The sequence below is a fragment of the Scleropages formosus genome, chromosome 10, assembly GCF_900964775.1.
Source record: "Scleropages formosus chromosome 10, fSclFor1.1, whole genome shotgun sequence".
Classification (NCBI taxonomy): domain Eukaryota; kingdom Metazoa; phylum Chordata; class Actinopteri; order Osteoglossiformes; family Osteoglossidae; genus Scleropages; species Scleropages formosus.
In genome coordinates, this window is record NC_041815.1 from 25,745,879 (window position 1) to 25,764,626 (window position 18,748).

Here is an 18,748-nt window from a genome sequence, read left to right on the forward strand (position 1 = left end):
ACAGACAGCCCCTGAAACCCAGCAGCTGCTGCGGCGTGACATGCGTGCTGTGATGTGACACCGGACTGGATGGGACACAATGGTACGAGCACTCCGAGTAATAACCCGTACGTACGTATCCAGCCCTTCTATTCTGGTCAATTCCCCTCCTCGCAGTCTTCATTTATCTGATTCGGGTTTCTTACAAGAGCCTTAAGATCACCAACCTTCTCCTCCTGTGCCCCCAGACTGTGGAATATCCACCCCAGTAATACTCTAGGCACCTTTAAATCCAGCCTGAAGACACATATGTTTAAAATCACTTATATACATGTTTGCTCCCTTTTTCCATCCCATTCCGCCTTCATCAGTTCTTCTTTGTATTTTGGTGTTTCATTACGTCATTCTTTTATTGCTCTAATTCCTCAACTGTTTATGCACTCAACGACACCACTAGGTATTCCTGCTCATTAATGCAAACAGCAAGTCATGTGGCTGCAGCCTAGTATATAAATGCAGTATGCAGGCGAGGTCAAGAGGTTCAGTTACTGTTGCAATGGGCAAGATGTGCAATGTAAGCAATTTTGAACATGGTATGATTGTTGGTCTCAGTTGTAGTGGTTCCAGCATGTTGTGCTGTTCCGAAGGCAAGAGACATGTTGTTATTATTATTATTATTATTATTATTATTATTCATGGACAGCCTCCACCTTTAAGTGCTCACCCCTAAGACAAGGGAAGTCAAGGTCACAGGTTCGCTCCCTGGACTGAGGGTCAGCTCGACCTTAGACCGTCTTGTCTCCCAGCCATAACCAGCTTTCCACACCCTTCCCATAATCAGCCCGCAAAGTGCCAACGGGCAACAAATAACGGCTTCTTCCTAGAAAATCAGCGAGGAGGCATGGCATTGTTTAAAAAATTTGTTTTGTACTTTTTTCATTGTTTCACTGGAAATCTCCCTTGTACATGAGTGAAATGTGAGGACACGATGTTCGCGCTGCTCCTCAGCGCCGCGTTTTCCATCATCGTAAAACAGAACGGATCGCTGCTCTCCCAGCTGTCTGCAGACGCCAGCCTGTTGATCTCACACCAGCGACAGTTCCTCGAAGACTTAATCACTCTGCGTTCACCTTTTACAACGGGTGGGATTTGCGGTGGGACAGCTGCGGACTGACACGCGGGGGCCCCTGGGCGAAATGCCCCCGTTTCTCAGCGACCTGACAACCACCCGGGTTAGCAAACACGCTAATGATGAGCAGGGCGGCTGAGGTGTAATTCAATTAGCCTTTATTAGGGGCTGTAAGGCCGATCCTGATAAAGGCCATTTATGGCCGCAAGAGCACGTCTTTCCTCTTCGTAATGAGCTGCACCAGCGCCCGAAAAGGACCAACTCCTGGTGCGTAAATCAACTCAACTGACCCAAACCAACGCTGGGCTGTTTATTCAGCCTCCCATCGGATGGCTCTGGCAACAGAGGCGGGAGGCGGGAGATGGCGAGAGGCACGTCCAGTCCAGCGTAGGGTTGGGTGCTGGGGGAGGTTTGGTGGATGGGGATGGCAGATGGGGGACAGTGTGAGCCCTGTTAAGATGGATGTTCTAGAGCGGTCCCCGGTCTTTCTCCTGACACGGTACGTCCCCCCCCCCTTGCCCCGACGCACCCTTGCGTGCAACCATATCCCTTCGCACCCTTAGCTCCCGCCCCCCTCCCACCAGACCGAGTGGACCCGGGGGCTGCCGGAGGTGTTCTGCGGCGATGTGTCAGCGCTAATGCGGACATAAACCCCGGGGATTGACTAGCTGACGGGCGGCTCCCAGAAAACCTCTTGTTGGCGTCGAAGGGCCCGTGCTTTCATTACATTACACTTGGCTTTTAAATCATTTACTCCCCGCGCCCCTCTCCGAGTGTCAGTAATCCCATCAATACCGGCCTACTGAGAGCTTTCGCTCACGCTCCCTTTCACACAATGGACGTCCTTTCAAACTCCTCACTTTTCACCCTACTTAAAAGCCTTTTTATTTATTTATTTCCCCTCCACCACGCCTGTCAGGAGAAGAAGAAATCTTGCAATTAGCCTTAAACCTTTAATAGCAGAGGAAGCCTGCCAACTTGGCTGTGTGTGGTACCTGCAGCGATGTCCCAAATCCCCGCAATCCCTGTCAGACGCACCGTGGGACTTTTCCCGCCTTTCTCGCACCCGGGGTACCCGAGTCGCGAAGCGAGCGCCGTCCGGCTCCTTTGCCACGGGAGAGCCGACGGCGGCGCATCGACGCCGGGAGCGATCACGCACGCCTGGACGCCTTTGGGGAGCACCCGGGTCTGCCTGATGACGGCGCTCCCTCTTGGACCGACGCCGCTCCGGATCGATCCCGAGCAAAAGCAGCCACCTCACGTGAACTAGTCGACGAAGTCACCAGGACTAGTTTCCAAAACTACTCGTCAGTACGATGCCGCGCAGCTGAAGAAGGAAAGGATTTTACAGGTCTGAAAAGGGTGTTTACTGACAGTGGCCCAGCTGCCTGAGTGGAGCTCATACCACAGATAAGAGGTGGGTGATGACAGCCCCGATACACAGCGAGGGACAAACACGCTCATTCACGGCAGGTGATCGTGCCACTGATAGACAGCTGGAACCGCAGCACCGCCGCACCGCACTGAACGGCGTCGGCGAGTCACCGAACGGCTGCAGAGCTGCGGAGGAAAAGCGAGATGAGCGAGCGACTGCGTGTGTGCGCGTGTTAACATGACTCTAAATGAGGAAAGACACGTGCGCGCGTGACTCCGAACGACGACACATCGGCGTGCATGTTCGTGCGCCAAAGCGGCTGTAAATTAGCGTGCGCAAGTATGCGTGCACTTCGTTGCGGACGTTTTGTTTCCTCTGGCAGGCGGACTACCTCTGCAAGAGTCTTCACGGTCTCTTCGGCATGTTCCTTCCCCTTCGGGAGGCGCGTCCCGCTTCACGATGTCCTTCGGACAAACGCGCGTAACGTTTACGTATGTGACAATAAAGCAGGCGGAGTAAGACCAAAGGAGGTGCGCGGGCTTGATGGGCGTCGGGGGGCTCCTGTCCTACACGCCTCCGGCGATCGCGGAGCGGGACTTGCTGCCGAGGTGCTGCGACGGTGGTCCCGCCGGCCGGCGGAGCTGCAGCTCCAGGGCGTGACGGCGAGGACCTCCTCTTCCCAGCCTGGCACCGCCATCCCCTGGTTCCCATTAAAGAGCCCCTCGGCCCCCTCATTACAGCCCCCCAGCAACCCGCAGGAGCCAATAACTCAACATCAAACAGGAGGAGCACGCAGGCCTGGGCCGCAGCGTTCCCGTGCTTTCTGTTCGCCGCTCGTCTGGGTGCGTTTAGGCACGATCGCGACTTCGTAGCGCGCGGCGCAACATAAATGAAAAGGGAAATGAGGCCGGCGCTCCTCGCAACACGGTCCGCTGTCTCCGTCTGGGGCCCTTAACGACCGTGCGGCTACACGTCGGGAGTCTGACGACATTAATAAGTAAGTGGCCGCACGACGATTAAAGGGCTACGACACGCGTGACACAGAGCGGACCTCAGAGGGTGCGTTTAATGACGGAACGCCAAGGCACGTGCGAAAGGGAGTTCGACCGCAGGAGTCCTCCCTACCCTGCCCAACACCTCTGGGCACAACCGCCCGACTCGCTGCTGGCGCATGACGTCAGCGGGGGGGGCGAACCGCACCCCATGCCGCCCGCAGCGGCGCTCTTCACCGCACAGCCCCCAAGCCCTGCGTGAAGAGACTCGATCGAATTACGGCAGTGATATTAAGCAACCCCCGAGCCCAGAAGGGCCATTTGGCAAGTCGGTCCGTGAATGAAGTCGGGTAGCTATGCGCAGAGAGAATGTGACCGTGTGCTATTAATAAAACGGAGCGACAGAGGAGGAGCAGTTTGCAGTAAAGCAAACAGGCAGGACGCCTAATTGATTTTCGGAAGCGCACTTCTACCCGGAGAGTTAATGACACACAATCTTGTTTATGCTGAGATGCTAATGGGCTTCGCAGCTCTTCGCCCGACTCTGTTCCTGCGTTGGCATGGAGAGCGAACGGCGCGCCTCGCGGTCCGTCGTCACGGTGGGCCCGGCAACCGTTACCGAGAGACGGCGGCCTGGCCGGCACGGCGGCACGTGGCCCGTCTGACGATCCGACCCGAATGCTAATGTTCCTCTCGAACGACCAGGAGAGAGACAGGCGATAGCACAGGTACTGAATAAGCTCTCGTGAATAAAAACACAACTGAATAGATCAGCTATCGAACTATTTAATTTGACTGCATTACCGCCGACACAGAGATCAGTTTACGTACGATAGGTGAGTTTACTGGTAAACCCTCGGTACCTAATGTTTACGGCCCGGTGTCACTGTGGTGATGATGAGGTCTCATCGTGGGAGGACGGAGCACCGCTGATGTGTGTTATGAGCTGTTTTATGTGTCACTTATTATTATTATTTTTTCGAGAGGTTGAAGGGGCCTCTCGTTCCATCCTGCTGAGTATCCCAGATGCAGAGATGCGTGAAATCTGGCACCGGGGGGAGGGGGTCACGCCTCCCCCTTCATTAATCAAGGTGGGCATTCACACCGGCGGCACATTCATCAGGTCCCAGGTTTCACTGGGAAACCCGATCGGCCCCCTGACTCGGTCACCCGTCCACGGGCGATTGATGAGCGCCCTCGCTAATCCCAGCTGGGGTCGCAGCGCTGCGCTCTGCCAAGGCCTCGCCGAGCCTCTGTGCAGCAGGCACAGCCGGGCCGGACCCTCCTGACGGAATCCGAGTTCCTGCAGGACTGTCTCCGTGGTGCGTCGTGCACCTTCCCTACATCCAAGGGTTCATCTGTAAATAGGCCGAAAAAGGGTAAAAAAAAAGAAAAAAAGAAAAAACATCCCAGTAAGCCCTCGTCTCCCAGGCTTTTCGTTCTCTATTTATTTACTCTCTGTTTATTCTTCTACGGGTTCCAATAGTTCACACTACTATCCGGGAAATGACCCAGCACAAACATAAACTCGCACAGCATTCTGTTTACTGTAGCTTTCGCACACGCCAAATAAATATGTGTGCATGATTTATACATTCTCATGCGAGCAGAAATACGAAGGAAGTCCCAGGGCAGCGGGGCTCGCGGCGCACGCTCTCGTTTGTGACCGGGAGCAGAGCTGGCGTGGGGGGGTGGAGGGTGGGGGGCGCGAGACGGTCATGGCGACTGCGGTTCCTGTGCCCTTTTCGGTAAGTGAGTTAGGATGCACAGCCTCCTATTTGTCTCATGTCCGCTGCTGAAGAGGCTCGGGGGGGGAGTGGGGGCACTGCAAAAACAGAGGCCTCAGCTGGCGGTCAGATGAGAGGTGAGGGCTCGGACAGCCGCCCTCCTCCCCCAGTCCACTAACACACATCCACGGGGCCCTGGCCTTGTCACGCAGAATTATTTATCAACGCGCTGACGTGCACCGTTGAGTCCGCGCCACACGAGGAAGTGGTATGATTGACCGGGGACCGTGTTACACCTGAATGACCGCTGGGCTGACTGCTGGGCTGACTGCTGGGTTGTCCCTGGAGGAGTCTCCATCTCCTAGTTCATACCTGGGTTGCAGAGCAAAAGGCAGTGCTATAAGCGAGGGAATGTGGGGAGGCGTGCGTGTGTGTGTGTGTGTGAGACAGAGGGAAAGAGAGACACACTGGAGGTGTGAAACTGCTCTGATGCAAGCCCGTGCCCCCCCGCCATGTGCCATCCTACATATCTAATGGTCCTCTGTGAAACGGCTGATTAATGATGCCACGGCCGCTCGTTCGCCACATCGGCAACGGGAAACGGGAGACACATCAGAGGAACGCGCCGGTGCCGTCTGCTGCTCTGCCAGGCTCCAGAGAGGGTGAGCGATGTCGGGAAGATGTACGGCCTGCCATGCCGGGCCGAGTCCTTATTGCATTTTGAGCCCTGCGACGCGCCCGTGCATGACATCGCTGAGGCTAATGCAATAAGTGCGAGGTGAACGGCGATACCGTGGTGGGTCTCGAAGCTGGGCTGAGGTGGGAGGGCGGGGAGCGGGCGGCTGAGGTGATCCGGCAGCTCGCACGCAGCCGCACACCCACTTGCTCACATGTACGCACAGAGTGTACATACGTGTAATCGCTGGCCCGCCTCCAGCCTTGCGGTTCATGCCTCCGTAATGAGCCGTGGCAAACAGACACGTTTCGGCCGTAATGAGACTCAGCCTGGACCGTGAACTCGTGGCTGGGTGGGGTTGGGGGGGTTGCGTTCGCTCGATGACCTCTGACCTCTTTGCACGGAATAAAGGCCATAGGGGACAACGTTTCCGTGAGGTCCTCGTGACACCGCCACACCCCCGCCCTGCTCGTGGCAGACCGTGGTCCTCTCCCTGATTCAAAGCCCAGCAAAAGGTGGTCTCTCTTCCCCTTTGTTCTCACCCCCCCTCACGGGACACTTTGTATCGCTGTAATTCTGCCCAGACCGTCCAAAGGAAGGCTGTGCTATTTTTACACAAAGACCACCGGCTTGAAAAAGCAGTGCAAAAAAACAAGCAGTGGACCTAATTAAAGGGATAATTTGCAAAAAAACATATTGCACATAATGACTTGCAAACGTTTCCCTGCGCTGTGCCGAAAGTTCAATTAGAGGTTCTGGAAGGGCCGCGTTCCATCAAAGAGTCCTGGCCCGTTCTGCCGGGCCGGGTCGGGCCAGCGGGCCTCTGATGTGGCGGGCGAAGCGAAAGCCGGAGATCTCGCTAGCAACATGACGGATTCTGGTCTGGACCGAGTAGTCGGAGGGTGGGGGTAGAGCGGGTCCCAGGTGCCAGGCGTCGCCGCGGAGGTCAGTTCTCTCGAGAACGAAGCCAGTGATGGAAGGGATTTTACTCCACCCTGGTGAAATCCAGCAAAATCCCATTTGATAATGAGGAGGAAATGTCGCCTAATGTCCTTCTAATCTGACCGCTTCGGTCATTACGAGAGAGGAAGAGGAATTTCACTGCTTTCGGCTAGAAACTACAATTGTATTTCTTTCCGTGGAGAATAAGTCTTCTTAAAAGGAGTTAATGTGTTTTTCTGGGGGTAGAAAATGTCTCTGGGTGGAGGGCCGGCAGACCTGTCCAGTCGTGCCCGGTGGCCTGACGCATGGTCAAAGTTGCCAGCGCAGGCATCCGCCCGAGACCGCTCTCGAGTCCCTGCTCAAAGCGGCTCCTCAAACCAGGGTTCGAAGAGCTCCTCAGCCATGCGCCGGGATCAGCGAGAGCGCCGTCGGGCTACAAAGGGGCCAAAGCAGCAGAGCAAGCGGGAGCGGGAGCGCCCCCCACGAAGCCACGCGGGGTTCAAGTCCCAAAGCCCCGAGCTGCACTGACCCGGAACTCCACCGGTTGCACTCAGAGGTTTTGCCTAAACGATTCATTATGGCGCCCCACTTCCTGAGCGCGAGGACCGAGGAGGGTTTCCTTACAGTTTGCGAAGGGGTTCGGTGCCGAAAACGGCGCTATTCTTTAGGGCTCTGCATTAAAAAAGATGAATGTTTTCGGGTCCCACCTTTAATGTGATTCGTAACGAATGAACGGATTGATGAATGAAATGCTGAGAAGTAATACGTGGAGGCAGAGAAACTCACTTCACAGGCATCCCCAGCCCAAGGACGGCGTCAAAAGCGCACCTCATCAATCCTCACTAACGTCACCTGCGGCGAAAGGGCCGAGGCACACAGGCACCAAAGGGCCCGCGTTCGGGATCCGCCACACGTGCAAACATGTGTACGCGCGCACGTTTAAATACGCACATACACCAGGCATACGCTGCGAGCCTACCTCGGGGGGGCTTGCATTGCAACGCGTCACATTAAAAGACAGAAATACGAACATACGATCGTGCCGAGCCGTTCGGAGCGCTCCGCCACATGTTGCGAGCGGGCCTAATCGAGAGCCGTTGCTTTTCTGCGGTCGACCCCGGCAAACCGAACCGCAATCACCCGCAGCTGCGCTCCGCGGGCTTGGGAAAACCTGCGCGGCCGCCCATCGATGATGTGCGCGAGGGGAGCGCGTTCAGCCTTAATGGATTACGCCGGAGACGCGCTTCCTGGTGCAATCACGGGACTAAAAGCGAGGGGGTTAAAGGCACCGCTTTGGCAAACGACAGGAAGGGATAATGTTAGCTTTAGGACCAAGTGGAGGAAGCAGTTAGCGCAGGCATCGGGTTTAAAGATCTCGGAGGCACGGTTGCGGCGGGCTCCGGCAGGGGAGACCGTGTACGGGAGAGAAGAGGCGCTCGAGCACAAAGGCAGCCAAAGGGGAGAACTTTGAAGAAAGTAACGCTGAGCAGCACCGTCTGCAGTGACATCTGGGGCTGCAATCAGCGCGCCGCTTTCAAGGGCTGCCAAGGCAAACAGGCCAATAGCAAATCCACTTTGCAGATCATCGATCTGCCCCGCTCCTCGCCAAGGTAAACACGGTAGGGCCGAAGTTTGCTTTTCGAACCGGCGTCCCGGGAGCGGGGAGAGGCCCCTGTCTCTGCCACGCCCACCTCACCGTCCTGCCATCCTCAAACACACGGTGTGGACACATCCTGGGTGTGTGTGTGTGTGTGTGTGTGTGTGTGTGTGTGTGTGTGTGTGTGTGTGTGTGTGTGTGTGTGTAGATGTACAGGTGTGCGGGCATGCAAGCAGACCATAAACCTGCTCATCACAGGAAAAACAATAAGTGCAGATTATAACGATATCTGTTGTATTTCCAGTTCATTTTGTGAACGTGAAGTCACTTTCAAGAATTAGCACACGTTAAACAAAGCCCCTTACAAACAAAAAGGCTACCGTGGTCATAGGTTCTATATCAATATTCCCCATCTTTGTTTCTCATAATTGCTTGATTTATGGTGTTTATGACCATTGACACGTTCATTAAATTAGAGGAAATATGATATTTCAAGCCCAAAGGACCAGTACAGAAAACACACATGTTGCGTTTTGTCTGTTGGCAGCAAAACAAAAGCGTAATAAAATATAAATGTATTTAGAAAGAACTGCTCAACAAGGACAAATTTTCAGCTGGAAAAGAAGAAGAAACAAACCAACGAACGCGGCGTCTCATTTCCGTAACAATTTATTGCCACTAATTGGAAGCCGCCTGTAAAAAGTTTTCACCCGGACAAATAAACGGCAAAATCAAACAAATAAACACGTGGAACATTGTTTTTGGGAGCCGCATGCATTTCAAAAGCGCAAAAGCCATCGGAGGAGAAACGCTTCCAGATGGGTCGGAGCGATGTGTGCAACGCAGGAGAGGAGACGTCATTAAGTGCGCGCGGACGACGCGGAGGAAAGCAGGGCCGTGCGCCATGGCGGCACACACAGGGCGTTTGGTGTGTAAGTGTGTGACGCGGGCCCGATGCGGAAGGACCCTTCGTGACGACGCCGGCTTTAGACTCCGCGCGGGCGAGCCCCGCGTCGAGCCGCAGTCCGGAAGCTGCCGTGTCTCCGGGGGTCCGATAAGACAAAGGTGGGCTCGCAAACCTCGCTATCACACAAGTTTACTAAATCGGTAGGATCTACCCGAGCCACACAATCCGAAACACACGGGTTTAGATAGAGCCATGCCTAAACGCACACAGACGCACGCGCAACGAGTCTGGCGAAAGAGGAAGGACCGAGGCGGGGGCGTTCCGAGGATCATCCGCCCGGGACAGGAGACAACCTCCATTGAGAGCGCAAATGAGCTGTACCTCCCCAGAGACGCCAACTTACGAGACGGAAATGGCGTCCGAACGTGTGGGGAATTGGGGGGAATTGGGGGGAATCGGGAGAAGCAGAGAAACAGAGATGTGTTTCTGTGAACATTTTGCTCAACCGAGAAGACGGAGACACTGCTGCTGGTTGCTAACTGTGCTAACTACGCTAACACGCGCAACCTCGGGGCTGCTCTTCAGGAAGAACCGAACGCTGTAAATGTACCATACTTTCCTCTGACTGTAAAGGCAAGAGATTAAAACTAACGACGTGCAAACGCCCCGTGACTCGGCTCTCCCGCCGCCATCTGAAATCCGCGTGCTCGACGCAGGTCGGGCAGAGCCCGTGAGTAAGGAGCAGGACTTGATTTTCCACAGCTGCTTCCCGCTCGCAGGCCACCGCCGCGCCACGGGGATCGGCCCTAAAACCAGCGCGCTGAGTCATCGCAGCGAGGTCCCGCGAACCACTCCAAAATTTCCGACACTTACTGATGTGTGTTTTCACGCAACTTCCACATCCTGGTTTTGGATTTTGGCAGCAATGAGCTATCGTCAAATATAGACTTCTGGATAACTTCTCGATTCCGGTTCTGTAGAAGGTACACAAAGAGAGTCGCACCCTGCCGCGATGCATCCCGGCCACTGACCCTGGGCGCACGTTAAATAAAAAAGACAAGTTGGTCACGGGTCCGAAAAACAACAGAAGCACCTAAAATGGCGTTACTGTGCTTCGGGATGCAGGGGAAGGCAGGTCATCGAGCTGGAGAGGGGCTCGTCCACAAGGCCCGAAGGAGGCCAGAGGAGGTCCATGCCGCAGTCTCCTCCCTGAGCGGAAGCTGGAAGAACATGTCTATGGCTCGAACCCCCAAGGCTCGTTCCTATTGGCACCACGATGCTTTCATTAAGCAGAGTATTTCAGCTCGTTGACTCGGCGGAACGCGGCTCTCGCCACGGAAGACGGTTTACTGCAGTCACATGACGACATCACCAAACAGTTAGGTAAATAGATCCTTGTAGCAGACCTCACACTGCAGCGGGACATCGCCACGCTCTTGTTTGAAAGTATTACTGCCAAAGGCCCTTCTCACCTCCCATGGTTGCAGCACAGCAGTTATTTATAGACCGAAAACAGTTTTTGTGGTTAAATCTGGAAATAAGTCAGATGCTCCCATGGGATCGGCTTGATCGGCGCATGCAGATGATGTCGCTCAATTTCCAAACCCCTAGTCTCTGACCAGCAAAAAGGGAAAGGAGGGAAGGAGAGACAGAGAGGACCTGGGTGCTTTGGAAGTGGAGGAGAAGGGAACAGGAGGGCCAGCGGGGCGAAGTAACCAAAGCCATATGCGTGTGTGGATGGGCTGACAAAGAGCAGGCTGCACTGGGGATTGTGGAGAGCAGCTCGACCGTGGGACGGTGCCCAGATTCCATCTGATAACCTCCCCAGGAGCACAAACATCATGGAAAAACTACGAAGACAACAGCAACTTTCGGGACAACGACAATGCAAAAGGGAGGAGGAAGATCCAGCAATATGGCGGCAAGACTCCCCCCGGAGCCCCCAAGCCCTGCTCTGTTATTTTCTGCATTAGCTGTGGTCGCGGTGCTGAAATGCCGGATTATGTGAACCGTGGGCAGCGAGGACAGTGCCCCTTCCCCCCTCCGATGTGCGTGTGTGCACGTTGCATGCTTCGAGCCCCGTGCCAGGGGAGTGGGTTTGGGTGTGGCGAGAGCTGGCCTCACTGGGCTGGCACGCAACCTGCGATCGGGGCAGAGACCACAACGCACAAACGGCACCGCCGACACTCGATCAGGGCCCTATTTCACCTCGCCAGCCCAGTTTCATCTGTGGGACTCTCCACGAGCACAACCGCTGCAATTACCCGCAATTTCATGTCCTCTTTGTTCACTGCTTTTCACCACTACATTTTCCAGCTCTGCGTCTTCTCGGTTTTACCGGTGCCATTTCCAATTCTTCTGTGACTTCCTCCTTCAAACATAAAGGAATTATGTGGGATGATGTGCAGAGTAAATAAAGCTGGGAACGGTTTCCATGGCAGTTCTATAAACAGCGTTGTTAAAAAAAAGGGATGATAGACTTATACGGCGCTCTGCAGAGCTACACGCTGCCAACGTGTCCAACTCCCGTCTGTCCTTCCCTCTGGGAAAGCCATTTCACCTCGGTCTTCACACTTTGCTGACACCGCTATGGGTCACCAAATGAGCAGAACAAGGGGGGGGGGGGGAGTGGAGGGACGTATCCCCCAGTGCTCCAGCACTACTTTGTCTGCTCCCAGTATTTGTCTATAATTCTGAGCACCACTGAGATTTTTTTTCAGTCTCTCCCAATAACTGACAAGCGCTTACACCCCTGTGTCACAAAGGGACCAGGTTACCACCACCCTTCCCAGCTTGCAGTGGCCCATCCAACCAGCGTGGTGTGTGTAGCTCAGAAAACTGACTGACTGGTGTCAAAGTGCTCAGCGTGAGGGAGAGCAGCTTCGCTTTACTGGTCGCGTTGGAGACAGAAGAAGGACCGGAGATCGATGGAGAAAGACTCTACGGGATGGTGATGCCAGAGCAAAAGGTCACCAGTCCAGGCCAGCAATGTGGCATGCTAAACCACATCACACAACACATGACACGTATCACTGCCCCACACTGTGGGCGCCTTGCTTTCTCCTTTAGGCTGCCAGGTTGTCTCGGTCCAAGAATGAAACATAAACTCGATTTGACTGAAATTCAAATGCTCAGAGGAAGGGGGGCGTGGCACCGCGGTGGGTTTGGCCTGTGCCTGCTCTCTGGCGGGTCTGCGGTGAGAGCCTTGCTTGGGGTGCCTTGTGACGGACTGGCGTCCTGTCCTGGGTGTGTCCCCACTCCCTTCGGCCTTGCGCCCTGTGTTGTCGGGTGGGCTCTGGCTTGCCGCAACCCCGCTTCGGACAAGCGGTTTCAGACAGTCTGTGTATGTGTGCGCGCTCAGAAAAGGTCCTGGTGTAAACAGATCCCTCAAGGGTCACGCTTAATGAAGCCAAAGTACTGGAAGGTGTGGCTCACCGAAAGCTAGCGAAAGGAAAGAAAGCCTCTATACCGTTCAACACAGCTGCTTATTTTCTCATTTGATCTGGAACATGGATTCACTCGTGATGGAAGAGGTTCATGCAGAAAACTGCAACGAGCATCAAGTGGTTTGGCCTCGGAATCTAATTGTCGGAAACACGTATAGATTTTTTAAATTTTTAGTAATATGAAACATATGCACCTGTACCTCAATTTTCAACACAACTGGGACCAGAAGTCTTTTCCTAACTCAAATTGTTCTTACGTCCAAGCACTACATCATAATCATTGAACACTTAATAAAACACCTTAATCCTTCAATGTGTTCACCGGTGAGGCTCTGTCATCAGTTAAGGCTATAGTGAATTAAAATTTACAGTAAGACTTTTGTATTTGTTATGGTATGGTATTTGCAATGATTTACCAATTTAAAGTGATCTTTGGATCCCAAAGCAGCCCCTGACAGAAGCCATAGACATCTCTGCAGCCCCCATGACAGACATACACCTGTATTTTTTTCTTGAGAAGTTTCTATAAGTGTAGGACATAAGTCTAGGACATCATAAATAAATTACGCGGAATGCAATTGCACCTGTACAGCCCGAACCCAACCACCCCCCAAGAGGGCACTAACATTTAAATTTCAATTCTGAGCGCATTTTGCTGCCAACTAATGGTGGTAAATGGAAATGCAGGTCTGCAGGTCTTCGCTCTGAAGCAAAGAAATGTTAGAAAACAGGACAATGAAGGAACTGCTATCAAAACCAAACTAAATAAATGTTTGTATCTTTGAAAAATCTGTAACTCAGAAGTCCACTACACGAGGTAACAGCGTATTTCAGTATATTTCTACAGGCTGCTACTTGTCTAATCATGTGTGCCAACAACAAAAATTGTGGTTTCAGACTAACCTTTGACAACTATAGGTCTGCATCTAAAGTTCTTTGTCTCATTGATGTAAGATGCATTTTTGTTTACTGTGACGTGTATGTCACTTTGTATAAAAGTGGTTTTTAAATGAATATATGCTAATATAAAATACTCCAAGTATTTTTTTTCTAATTTTCAAGTGTTTCGATTTCAGTTTTTTAAGTGTATGATTTATTTTATGCAATTAATTTAGCTGTAAAATTTCAATTATATAAATTATTAGGTTGGCATAATTCCTCCAAACCAAGGACGGGGGGAACACCATCTTTGCGAGACAGCGCGTTGTTGCGATGCTCACATCCCAGCCCTGCCCTGAGAGAGAGGCGGGGCTGCGATAAGGCCGTCCACGGAGGGCTCTGGGGTAGGACCCCGGCTCCGCAGGCCCCCAGTGCCCATATATCACTTCCCCCCGCCATGCTGTGCTCCCTTCCCCGCTGTGCGAATTTGTCCAATTAGACACGGCCCCACAGGGTGGAATTCAGTGTGAAAAGCGGCCGCCACTGTCTGCAGATTAGCCAACAATAAAGCGCATTTCACAGACACGCCGATTTATGGCCTATCAGTGACAGGCTGAGGGAGGAGGGGCAGGCGGCCTGGGACCTGGCCCTGCTCCCCCGTGGCCTGAGCCTCCCTGTGTGAACCCCCCCACCTCCTGTATGGCCCACGGTTCGAGCGGGTGTCCATTAAGCAGCCAGTTCGCACCTCCTGCTCATCCGTCTCACACCCATGACCCTCCATGGCGACATAAGAGCTGAGCAGGAGCCCAGATTATCATAGTAAGAGCCTTACATGTGTCATAGGAGGCCAGGTGCCAGTTTCAATGTAATTTAATGGTCCTGAGCCTCCATAAATACATAACCCCAGCACTAATCACAAAGGGGTGAATGGAAAAAAACAGCACTGGAAAACACTATAGCAGCAGCGTTAAAGCAGGACTGTAATTTCATAATGACATTCACCGGATTATACATAATAACTATGCAGAAATATGCGTGACATTCGCTCCCTGTTGCTCAGTAACTTTGGTCAGCTCTGGTTTTACGGAAGAGAAATGGAATAACCAATAAAAAAGGTACCGTCTCTGCATCTGTGAGAATTTTCCAGTTCACCGGTTTGCTGAGGCCTCCCCAGCATCGCACCAGACGGCACCCACAGCTCAAAGTCTGAAAGGAGGCCATGAAACCCAACGCAACACACTCCAAAATTACACTGTGATTTGAGTGAGACATCCAGATTCACTGCGGTGACACTCCAGCCAGAAAGCCTAGAGAGAGTTGACCCTTGGACAGAGAGAAAGAGAGCAGGCAGCCTTGGGTACAGGTGCCTCTGCATGGTGTTTGCTTCTTTTCCGGGAGGCTCATCTCCAGCCTTGTCTGCAACCCTCCATAAAAGACAAAATAGAAAAAAAAAAATACACCATTTGTACTGCTGGCTCGCCCTAATGAGCATTTCCTAAGGCAACTGGGTCACGTTCAGTTTGCAAATGACAAAAGCCCATAATTCCCGGAAAGAAGGCAAGACTCTCCTCCGGACAGTAAAGCGGGACTCTTCCGGGAAGGAAACCGTGAGGCAGAGGAGCCCGAGCAGTAGCTGGAATCCAGCTCGTCGTTGACGTTAGCGACAGGTTCCCCTTGCCATTGTCTCCCAACAGTGGCCTTGTTTTGACAAGGCCGAGTGCGTTATCTGGTGAGGCTAATCCGGCTAAACCTGCCGCTAATGTCTTCGGGGTGAAAGAGATTAATAAGGAATCGCTCCAACGGCTTTGGGACTGTTAAGAATCTTAACCCATTTAACCTCCTCCAGAACACAATCAAATCAGGACAAGGCAGGACAAAAACCCGCCCGAGTGACTCTGATCGGACACGCTCTCGTATTGATTTCTATATTCATTTTCTAGGTCAGACGTGCTGTGTTCATTAACGTGGGCATCTGGGAAGACAGCTGTTGCCCAGAAACACAGAATAAGGAAACGGTCATTTTAGATCAAACAAAAGAATATACAGTATATAAAAGAAAATATGTATGAATCCATTCAACAAGAGATTCTACATTTTCTCACTTAAGGAGGCCAGCAGGTAGCACAGTGGTCAGAGCTACCGTCTTGTACTCAGTGGGCCCAGGTCTGAATCTCTAGTCGTGCTGTAGGACCCTTGACAGAGGTATGACTCTTGTATTGATAGAGTAAAAGTGGCCCAGCTGTACAAATAGGTTTTATTATATTACAAGGAGCTTAGTGTCCAAACCAAATATTGTAAGTGACTTAAAAAAAGCCTGTAACCAATGGGAAGCACTCACTGGTTTTGATGCACTGTTTCTGCTCTAAGCTAATTAACTGCACACACACACACTTTCTGAACCACTTGTCCCATATGGGGTCGCGGGGAACTGGAGCCTAACCCGGCAACACAGGGCGTAAGGCTGGAGGGGGAGGGGACACACCGAGGACGGGATGCCAGTCTGTCGCAAGGCACCCCAAGCGGGACTCGAACCCCAGACCCACCGGAGAGCAGGACCCTGGTCCAACCCACTGCGCCACCGCACCCCCTCTAATTAAGTGCATATTTTGGCTATTGTTGTTTCCAGCGTGGGGGGGGCGGGGGGTGGTGGCACAGCGGGTTTGGCCGGATCCTGCTCTCTGGTGGGTCTGGGGTTTGAGTCTCGCTTGGGGTCCCGTCTTGGGTGTGTCCCCTCCCCCTCCAGCCTTGCGCCCTGTGTTGCCGGGTTAGGCTCCAGCTCCCCGGTTTCTGTGTGTGTGTGTGTGTGTTTTTCCAGTCCTTTGCAGTACTGGCTGTTTTGGTGGTCTGGTGGGAAAACGTACCATTGCCCCTCTCCTGCTTCATGCCATTTCATCACTACGGTCTTTTGATGTCGCCTCTGCGTTCCGGTTCCTCGAAGTCCACGCAGAGCAAAACTTCAAAGTCGGGCTGTGACCCCCCATGGAAGCGACGAAGGAAACGACAAAAGTTACGCACAGAAATCGGCGGGCGAGTCACCGTTCAGCCCAGTGAAGGGCGACACAGACACACGCGGCTCCGCATCGCACCCCTCATCTCCCTAGATGAGACCACGAATTTCAAAATGTACTTAATTGTGAAAGTCACTTCCTCGGAGCCCTGTCAAAAGCGAACTTCATCCCTTTCCTTTGTTCCAGTTTACAGCTTTCCGCAAATTCTAAGCGGAGGAAATAATGACGGTGAGCTCGAAGCACTTCAGATGCACTCGAGGAAGACCGGTGCAGTATTTTAAAAGGTAGCTCATACAATGTCCCCATTAAATACGACGCACGTAGAATATAGAAAAGACTTGTAATCCAAAGCCATTCAAGCAGAGATCGGGATTTGCTGAATTCTTCACGGGAAGAGGGACAGAGAGCGAGAGCAGCCTCCTTATCGATAAAAATAAACGCGTTCGTCTTTTTTCTGAATTACAAAGGGATCAATTTGCCGATTAGACATAAAAGAACGGCAAACTGAGAGAGTCTGCTAAAATCAATAGTTTTTACGGCACTAAGAGGCCGAGGATGAGTTCTGCGAGGGCACAGCCAACACATTGACAGTCCTGAAAGTAAATAGATATAATTACCCACGACCACTATCCCCACCTCTGACATGAGAACGCTTCGGCCTGGCTTTCCCTTCGCTCTCGGGTCTAATATTTCCAAAATGTAATGGAGTTTGATCTGGGGTGTCAGATATCTGATATTTAGCCGTTTTATTAGTGCAAAGGGCACCCGGGGGGTCTCAGGTTCACGCCAGGCTGGACCCTCTCGCCACCGGCACCAAACACGGTCGCTAAGGGCTTGTCTGCGCGATCGGGAAACCGCAGACGGACGGCACGGCAGCGGGAGCTCGGTGCAAGGAGATACACTCCACCGAGAGGAGCCGATGTCTCCGGACGCTGGAATCTGATCGAGAGACCCGCCCGCTGGGAAACGGTAGGCAGCTGTACTTAAAGACAGAAGAACAAAGCGAAATAACCAGGCGACCGGCAAACATCCGACTTCGTTAACTTATCAGCAAAGGGCGAGACTTGCGTTCGCGAACACTTTTCCGTCATGGCTCTACGACACACTCAGAAGACCCTCGAGAGGAATGAGAGCGCAAGACGGGACTGAAAATGAATACAAAAGGCCCTGTTAACACATTTCCACTGTGGTCACGTGTAAGCGAAGTGCAGTCCACCCTCACCGTGACTGGGTGCTGCCCATCTTCCATCATTACGGGGAAGATCGCAGATTCACGAACGTCTAGGACTGGATGCGTGCAAATGGGCCGGCACCTCCGAAACCACACCTGGCTCAGAACACGTAACCGCACGGGGGGGGGGGGGGGGGTGACACTCTTGTAAACACCCTTGGAGGTGAGTGACAACACAGCAGATGTCACTCACCTCCAAGGGTGTTTACAAGAATGGCAGAGACGAGAAGTAAAGAGGCAGAGTGTGTGCTGGGCACAGTCATCTCCAAAGTGACTGCAGAGCTAATTGGGACCAACGCAGAACAACTTATTACATTGATTAAGAAATCTTACACCCCGGCAAGTGAGTCAGCAGGTTGACGGCTTCCTGGAAAATGAGCTTTCGTAAAGATCCCACATTCTTCCCGAAAGAGGAGCCAGGACACCGATGGGGGGAGAGAGGCTGCTGTCCCCTTTTCCAACCCCCCCATCGCCCGTCCCGTTCGGGTCCCGCCAGCAGGTCAGCCTCACAGGCTGCGCGGGGGGTGCTCTGGTTTCCCACCGTCGAAACCCCCCGCGGCGGGTAACGAACGATCCGATAAATGCGTGCCGTCAGATCCAAAAACACGTGTCCCAACATTTTCCCGAAGGTGTCAGGATCGCGAGGAGGCGCTCGATGAGCTGTGTTTCGTCACAATGGGTTGGACCGATACGGCCGGCGGCAACCAGGGGCTACCTGAGCCGGGGCCCACCTGCCCCGACACTTTAAACTGATTGGGACGACAACTGCAGCAGCTGGCCGGGGATTACGGCAGGCAGCGGCCCCGGCTGCCCCCGGGTCAGCGTGGCCCCAGCCAAGCCTAGCACCTGTCACTGGCCCG

General features: G+C 53.1%; 1 protein-coding gene across 4 annotated transcripts in view; it reads right to left on the reverse strand.

Annotated features, from left to right (window-relative positions):
- bcas3 (BCAS3 microtubule associated cell migration factor) overlaps positions 1-18,748 on the reverse strand; it is a 192,095-nt gene that overhangs the window by 15,703 nt on the left and 157,644 nt on the right. The gene's annotated exons all lie outside the window — the stretch shown is intronic.